Genomic DNA, 9,198 nt, shown 5'->3' on the forward strand with positions numbered 1-9,198 from the left:
TTAAATGCCACCTCCTCCATACGCGTCAAGTTCAACAGACTAATCCCTCTTTTCTCTGAACTCTTAAAATATCTTTACTTTGGCACTCCTCATTTGATTTCATGATTTGTGACACAAGGGAGGTTTAGGTAATAGTGATTAGTTAATTAAGTAAACATTTATTGAGCACCTATTATGCTCTTTGTATTGAGAATACAAAGATGATTAATCACAGACTCTTCTTAGTAGGAGTTCATATTTTAACAGAAATGACAGATATGTAAATTACAGCTCAATGTAATAAATTCTACAATAAAAATATGGATGAAGGGCTGGGAAAGCACAGAGAAAGAAGTGACTTGATATTCATATGTAAGTTTAACAAACACATACAAAAGAAATGATTATTGCTAGGAACTATTCTAAGTGATATGTAAACATCAACTTAATTTATCTATCTAACAGTCTTTCAAGGTACATATGATTATCATGTCCAGTTTACAGATGAAGAAACTGAGGCATGCTCACACAGCTAGTAGGTAGCAGAGTCGGGTTCTGACCTAGATAGTTCCAGATCCTGAATCCTCTCTCAGAACTACTAAGACTATGCTGACTATTTGACAATCAGAAAAGTTTTAGAAATAGATTTATTTCCAAAAGAAATGGGCAGTTCTAACGGCCTAGCAGTGAGTACATTGCATATAGGAGGAACTCTATGAATGTTTGTGGCATGAATGAGTTGGTTCTTGAAAGATATATGGGAGTTTGATAGGCAAAGAAAGAAAGAAAGGTATTCTGGCCAGATGGGTGGAGATGTGTCAAGATGTAGAAGTATGAAAAGACAAAATATTTAGAGAACTATGGGTAATTTCATTGGCAGGTACTGGGTCTGTTTGCTTTATTTTCTTCTCATGCTCTGCCACACAGGAGAGCTGCGTCTGCAGGCTCTGTTGTCCACAGATTTGCACAAGGCTAGGTTTGCCAATGAGAGCACCTGGCCAGGCACGGCAGACCAGAGGACAGTCAGTGGGCAGAGCTTCTCTCTTAGACTCTCCTGTTTGCTGATCAGCTTCCACCAGGCACCTCTGACCCAGGTGAGCCAAGTGGCCTGGAGTTGTAACTTTGAGCTACGTTGTCAGCCTCTGCTCAGCTTCTGAGCCCTTCTATTTCCTGTGTGAGCAAGCCCAATACTAAATTCCCTTTACAAACACACAAGACCTAGATAGCCTTCCAGAGGTCCTCAAACTTTTTAAACCAGGGGCCAGTTCACTGTCCCTCAGACCATTGGAGGGTTGGACTGCGGGCCCTGGGACAAGTCGGCTGCTAAGCAGGACAGGCAGCGGTGGCAAAACCAACCAGCAGGCTAAACATCCTCGGTGGGCTGCATGTGGCTCACAGGCCGTAGTTTGAGATACCTGGTAGACCTTGACTGATATTCAGGATATTAGAGAGAGAGTACACTCACCATATGCATCGATGACTGGAATAAAATTTAAAATGCTAATGATTTATTTACTCTTTATCTTATCTTTACAAGTTTTACTTTATGTTTTGCATAATGTAATTTATTACTACAGTAGCATGTAAATAATATATTGTGTATTAAATGTAATATACCATTTAAATCTATTTGATGTATTTATATGTATACATTATTTATAAATGATGTATGTATATACTACATATATTTATAGATGTACAAACTGTAGTAATATATAAATTATATATTATACTAACATGTAAAAATGTATTTAAATAAATGTTTTGAGATACTGTGTTCATTCTCAAACTTTTTCTCATTGTGGCATTCATTTGAAAACTTTTGAGTCTTTAACATAAAAATACATTTTGTTAATGTCATTGCAATGTCAGAAAAATTCAAGATCCATCAATATCTCCTCTTAGCAATAGGCACTGTTGTCTGAGAACTAATGATATAAGTACTATATTAAAACAGTTTCACAGAAGGACTTATATGACTCCTGTGGGCCAAATGACTACTAAGACTTCTAAAGCTGGTTTCATTTTCCCCCAGCCATGTTAGAGTGCCAAAGTAAGCACTCTAACATTGGCCAAAAAAAGAAAGATGAAAGAAAGGAAGAAAGGAAGAGGAGAGAAGGAAGGAAAGCAGGAAGGGAGGGAGGGAGGAAGGAAACTATATAACTATTATGTATCCCTAATAATTAAAAATAAAAATAATTAAAGAAAAAGAAGAAAGGGGACAGGAATCTATTCAGATGGTATCTGAACTGATATGAAAACATAAAAATGGCCCAGAGGTCTAGCTTCCTATTTTTTTCAACACTGTCCCCAGAGTGGAAGACTCCTAGAGGTCTAGAAATTCTTCCTTTTGGATGGTCGGTGGCTACAAAGGATATGTGACTCATTTTGAATAGGGCTCGGCCACTTTGACTCTCGTTTCCTACGCTGGGATCCATGAAAGGACAGGGCTGAATCTAGTCTTTCAGAGAGAACAGCTGCCATGTCCACTGACGTTGTGTCTGTCTGTACACGTTTCTTCCATCAAGATTTATGGGCATCACGCTTGATAAACAGCCACTGGCCACACAGACCACTGAGAGCACTGGTGCCTATTCATTTGGTAAAGGTTGAGCCTAATTTATTTTTGCTTTTAGATGAAAATAATAAAAAAGTATCTGTCGATGGAAGTTTCAATATTTTTTTTTCTCGTACTCTACTTTGGAAACTACTGTTTTATATAATTTTCCACTTTATTTGGCATTTTGAAATGCTAGTCACTTTTATTTGTGTTTTCAAGTGACCCAAGGGGAAGAACAGAAGGAGGGGGAGAGAGAAACAGCTAAAATAGCTCAACACCTGAGCTTGTTCATACTGCTCTTTCTCAAGTTCATGCTTCTGCACCAGTTGGTTCAATCTGGACAGAACCCTGGGAAATGAACAAACCTATAGAATAATTTCTCTGTGTTGTGTGCTTCATGTTTCAGAGTAGCTATTTTCAACTAGTATCACAGAGTGCTGCTACTAGCAACTGTTAAATTACATAGGAATTTGACTTCACACTGTTTATTGAAGAAATGCTACAGCATATTAAGTGAAGTTTTATTGTGCTTCTCTATTTTTCCAGTGAAACTACAATGCTAAGTGCCTTTATTAGAGTGAACAAGTTGATACAGCATTTAAATATATAAACGTTTAAAGTGTGTATTTTAAAATAATCTATGAAAACAAGATAAAGTCACAGTTTATTTTGATATTTGGGTAAAGAAACGGTAACTAGAAATACAAATAAAGACTCTCAATCTAGGAGACATCATCTACATTGTAGATTTTGGAAAATTATAAGAATATATGTGTCATCAAAATATAGGCTTTGCAGGGTAATTTTCGGAAATAAGAAAATCTAATGGCCTTATTTGAGAAAAGCAGCACTTAATTTCCTTTGGGTTCTCGCTTTTCTGTCTTTGAGAATTACACATCTCTCAGCATTATCTGTTTAACATCTTCCCTAGTGCTTAGTTCTTGGATTTATGGTCTATTCAACTACGATTGCATTAAATAACAATGTTAATTCTCAGTAGTTATTAGTTAAAATTCGCTAAATTATTTGAAATCTCCATCTCATGATAAAAATACAATTTAAAATACCTTTGTTACTTTTTTGGCAAGGGAGCACCACTATTATAATCACCATCTCCTGAAGACAGTATTTATTACTTCTGCCCAGAATAGAGAGCATAACAAGACCTCCCTTTAAGGAGCAGACCCTGTAAGGAGATAAAGGTAGAAATCATTTTCATCTCTCTCCACCCCCATAGGTTACTACTAAGAGAAGAGATAAGATTTGCTTCCCAAACGAGGTTATGCATCACTGAACAAACAACAGCTTGCCAGGTAGATTCTGAAAATCCTTTTCAAAGCGTATGAATGACTGAACTGTGGATTTCTCTCTTTTTCTTACTAAGCTGCATGCTAAAGTGTGTTTTCTACGCATATTTTAATATACATATGTGTATGTGTATATGTATTCCAGATATTGGTTTATTTAAAGGAAAAATAGCAGTTTTCCGAAGCATTGCTTCCGAGGGGCATAATTAAATTTAAAAATTTAAAGACGCTTTGGGCTTATTTTAACATTTCAGGCTGAAAAAAAGTGAATGAGGTGGTGGTGGTTGGGAAGATACTCATTTGGCTGCTCAGAGAGACGTGTCTGGGTTCTGGGATCCCTCAAGTACAGCAGCAGCTGTGCCCATAGATGATCCTACACCTAGTCCAAGAAGCGCCTGGCTGGAAGCGGGAAATTCATGTTTCCCCATCACCTGCGCCAAATGCAGGGAGAAGCATTGTCAAGACCCTGCAATTCTTCTCTTTAGCTTTGCCACGGATGCTGCGGGTACAGTTTTCCAAAAAACAAAGGATAATGAAAGTGAGCTAGGAGAATTTGAACATTGCGTAACTCTGCCTATTAGGAGCTGATATCCATTCCAAAAACTACAGAATGCACGGGTTCTCCAATTTCTATTCTCCTAGGATTTGACAAATAATCTTCTAAAGCCAAAACTTTTTCTGAGACTGAAAGAAATTTTATTTCCTGGAAACATAATGAACAAGTGGGAACCATAATAGAAGAGTTGTTTTATTCATCACTAACGGACATAGTTGGGAAGAAACAGCATACTTTAAGGCCGCCATGAAAACTCTACTACTACATGCCTAATTTTTTGAGAAAAGAATAACTTAATAGAATTAAAACTGAGGGAGGAAAAAAATTAAACCAAAAAGTCAGAGACAGAGAGATCCTCTAATCTTAGGCAGAATCAGAAGTTAGACACTGCAAAAGAAACACTGGAAAACCACCTGCCACGAGTCCCCTCATCTCTGCCATGTTGTTAAGGTTTTACCATTCCACAGTCCTTACTTTATCATGGTTAACAAAAATCCTTTTGCGGCTCTCAGATCTTTCTTTTTCCCAAAGAAAAATATCTCAGAATCCTAGTGAAGTTACATTGTGATTGGTGTCAACTACGCAAATTGAACCTGAGGTCTCCTGACTGCCACCCCAGGGCTAGTTACCTGACAGTAATCTTTCTGAAAAGGGGATTTTTAATTCTGTGCTAACCTTAAAAATATGTATATTCTTGCTCATTTAAAAGCCTATATCTAAACTTGGTGCCAAGCAGTTCAACTTTAATTATCTTGGAGTGAAATATGTAAGAACTTAATCTTAATGCATCCCAAGTGACGGCCACATGAGGTGAGGGAGCCCTGCTCAGAGCACAGGTTCACCTAACTTTGAGTAGCAGAAATGGTGGGCGCATCGTCCTGCACCCACATGACAAATGGTAGGATGGGAAAGCTAGTAATGGCCAGCATCACATTCACCAGGCTGGAGGCAACCGACTGTTGGCAAAATAAGATCGTACTGAATTAATGTGGTTAATTCAGACCTTATTGGCTTTACAGATTTGATTAAATTTAATTTGTAGATTTGTGTATATTATTTCATGGTTGTATAAAACCTCTGAACAGGTGAGCACAGTGGCTCACGCCTATAATCTCAGCTGTTCTGGAGGTTGAGGCAGAAGGACTGCTTGAAGCCTGGAGTTTGAGACCAGCCTGGGCAACATTGCAAGATCTCATCTCTACAAAAAAGTGTAAAATTACCTGGGTGTGGTGGCCATCCTATAGTCCTAGCTACTCAGGAACTGAGACAGGAGGATTGTTTGAACCCAGGAAGTAGAGTCTGCAGTGAGCAGTAATCATGACATTAAACTACCTTCTAGATAACAGAGCCAGACCTTACCTCTCTGAAAACACAACAACAAAACAAAACAAAAAAGCAAAACAAAAGAAAACCCTATGAGCAAAATGAGCATATAGGCATATGAGGTCTAACAGAATAATTCATCTTTTAAAGACAAAACATTATTCAAGTTCCCAAATACTTTGTCTTTTATTATGTTAGGGCATCAACTCTCTTCTTCCTCTTCCATTTGAAATTGGGATAACTAGACTGTGTGTGTATTTGTATCAGCTAAAAATACAGTGACCCAAGTTAAATGACACAGGACCCACATCCTTTGGTACCTAATTCAAAACCAAGGACTATTGTATACAGAGATATGACTTATAGGTAAACAGATAACTGCTTTCTAATATTGAGTCTGTGTCTGAACCCAAAATTCGCATGTTATTTATTTATTTCCATTCATGATCTCACTTGAACAATTTAATAGGAAAATTTATATTCAAAAATATGTCTATTTTCTAGAAGGTCCAATGATGGGCTAGAACTCACGTTTGTTCATTCCACTCTGTCACTTGGGGGCACAGCTGGGATTTGAATGGATAGCTTAACTCTAGAGTCTGTGTCTTTTGACCATCTCATTTCACAGCCTCAAAGATTCTTCCTTGTAAAGTGATGACATAAAGCCAGTCTCCAGAATGACTATTTTATCTTTGGAGCAACCATGTCATTAATGAAGTTCTACTTTGGAAGCTCTACTGGGCAGTTTTTCAGAGTTTCCTTTCCTCTATCCCCCACATTCTTTTGATAAATCTTTGACTGCAGCAAACACCTGACCATGTCTCTGATCCTTGAAAATGGAGAAAGCTGTGTCGGTTATCTACTACTGCCTAACAGACTATCCCAAAACTTAGTGGTTGAAATAATGGTTTCTTTTCATGATTCTGTGAATGACTAGACAGTTATTTTGCTCCCTGTAGCATTGGTTGGGGTGATTCGTACATCTGCATTCATCTGGTAGATGGGCTTGGGTGCCAGGTTTCCTCCAGCAGGATACTCCAGACATACTTTGATCATGGCAGCTGGATTCCAAAAGGCAACACGCCAACAGAACAAACTCCAGTGTGCAAGTGTTTATATAACACTTCCTAGTGGCTAACAGTCCACATGGGACTGACTATACAAGGGTGTAAATGCAGGGAAGTGTGATTAATTGGGAACCATCAATGTATCAGTCTGCCGTGAGAACCTAAAAAGAAAATCTAGCTATGTTTTCGTTCCCATTTTTTCCAGCACATTTCCAATGAGTGTCTGATGTGTTATTTTGTTAGGTAAGTAGACTGTGACAATACTATTAATAAAGAAGGAAAGGTACACACATGTGTGTGCAAGGCTATACACATGTGATCTTGACTAGTAAAGACAGAGATGAGAATTTGGAATGCGCTCAAGAGCAGCTCCACTTGCCCTTCTCCCTCCAACTTCAAAAACAAATTTCAAGTTCATGGCAAGTGACACACGAAAGGGACAGAGAAATGGTAGACAGAGAAATGGTGCCAACATGGACAATTCAAAGTGTTAAAAAAGTTAATGTCAATATGGATCAGAAATTCTACGCAAGTAGGGCAGGTCTTTAAAGAAGCTAATGCAAAGCATTTTTTTAATCTAAATTTTTAAAGCCTAATTTTTGTGCAATATAAAAATTCTTCTACATACTTGGCATATCAAGGGCCTTGATCCTCAGTTGCCAGGTTCAGAAGTTTCATATCTAATGCCAGGAGAAGAGAAGTCAGGCACCATCATAGGAAAGGGGAGATGTCAAGGTGGGTTTTGCAGAGTCAGAGTTAAGCTAAAATTTGGAGAAATGTCTAAAATTTGGCCTGGCATTTAAAAAAATGGCAAGTGTGGAAACGAATATAATTCCTCTTTAACTTTCTTGAAGGGACAGGAATAGATTGAAGCCATGTGATTTGACTGGAGTCATTTAGACTGCTTAGCAATACAATTCCTTTCTTTTTATATTTAATCAGAATGTTTAAACACCTATATATTAACTGACCTTATGGTTAAGACAACCACAGCAACCGGGCTCCATTGTAAATACTCATTAGTTCAGTTCTTTTGATTGGATCAGATGGTCCTTTTACCCACTAATCAATACATTATGTGACCTGTAAATGGTTGGTCCAAATTTTTAAAGGTGATAGTATTCTATTCAATAGTGCTCTCCATACACAGAAGTAATTACAGGTAAGGCAGTAACTTCTTTTAATGAGATTAAGTCTTAGGAGGCACAGTTCTACTGCAAGACATAGATGACTTTCAAACCTCCTTATGAATTAAATATTGAACCATTTTTGGTGTTATAACCAACACAGTGGTTATAAATAGAAGTGAGACTGGGAGAGTTTTCAAATATGAAAGCACAATCCTAGAACTTTCTGTCACCTGAATCTCTTTATATATCCACCTAGAACAGGATTTAAACGATGCTAGTCCTAACCATATTAAAGACAGGTGATAAAATGCATTTCTCTACCCACACACATTGCTGTGCCTTCCTTTCTATCAGGACTCTTAGAAGTTTTAAACTCAATGCTCAAGCGTCTACCCCTCCCTAATATTTGTGCAGCATTTTTATAAGGACTAATAATTTATGCAAATGAGAGGCTGAAACATCCAGCTCCTCGGGGAGCTTGCCACCGCCTTGGTCTAATTTGGATCCTGTGTGTGTGTGTGTGTGTGTGTGTGTGTGTGGTGTGGCGCGCCTGAAAAACCCGGTGTTTTCTTAAAGGAGCAGCATTGACGCCAAGAGGTCATCTCCCCCATGAGCTCGCTGCATTATGATTATGCCTCCCCTGGTGCGGTGGAGGCTATTCTGTCGGCCCTTCCGCAGTTGGACATCACTTATAGTCGAGGTTTTCAAAGTAAACGAGGAAGTCAGCACTTTCCCCGAGTCCAAAGTCCGCCCGCGAACTTGGGTGATAGAGAGTTCGGCGGGAAGGAAAGGTGACCGAGAAGGGCACTGCATTTTTCAGGCACTTTCCACGGAGGCTACGCTAATAACTGTAGGGGGGGAGGCTGGAGGCGGGAAAGAGAGAGAAACACCCTCCTGTTCTTTCTGAAACTGCACCTCAGCCTGAGATTTGGGTATTATTTTACCTGTATTTATAATAAACCACCCCCGCACCGCCTGCACCAACCCCCCAACTGCCTCGACTTCCATTAAAACCAGCTACTAAGACTAAAGAAAGAGGGAAAGACTGAGGGGGGTGGCAAATAAATAAATAAGAGCCAGCGCGAGGGGGAAGGGGAGCGGAGGGAGAGCGGGAGCGCCGGGGACTCGCGACGGCGGCAGGTTCAATTAGCTAAACAAAGAAATCATGGCGGATTGTTTACATTTGGCAGCGCCCGGGCCCGCCGAGCGCCGGCCCCAGCCGCCGCGGGCCCCGAGGAGTCGGCCGAGCTGCCCCTGCGCCCTGGCCGGGTAAGTG

The sequence above is a fragment of the Otolemur garnettii genome, unplaced genomic scaffold (assembly GCF_000181295.1).
Source record: "Otolemur garnettii isolate 467f Iridium unplaced genomic scaffold, OtoGar3 scaffold00024, whole genome shotgun sequence".
Classification (NCBI taxonomy): domain Eukaryota; kingdom Metazoa; phylum Chordata; class Mammalia; order Primates; family Galagidae; genus Otolemur; species Otolemur garnettii.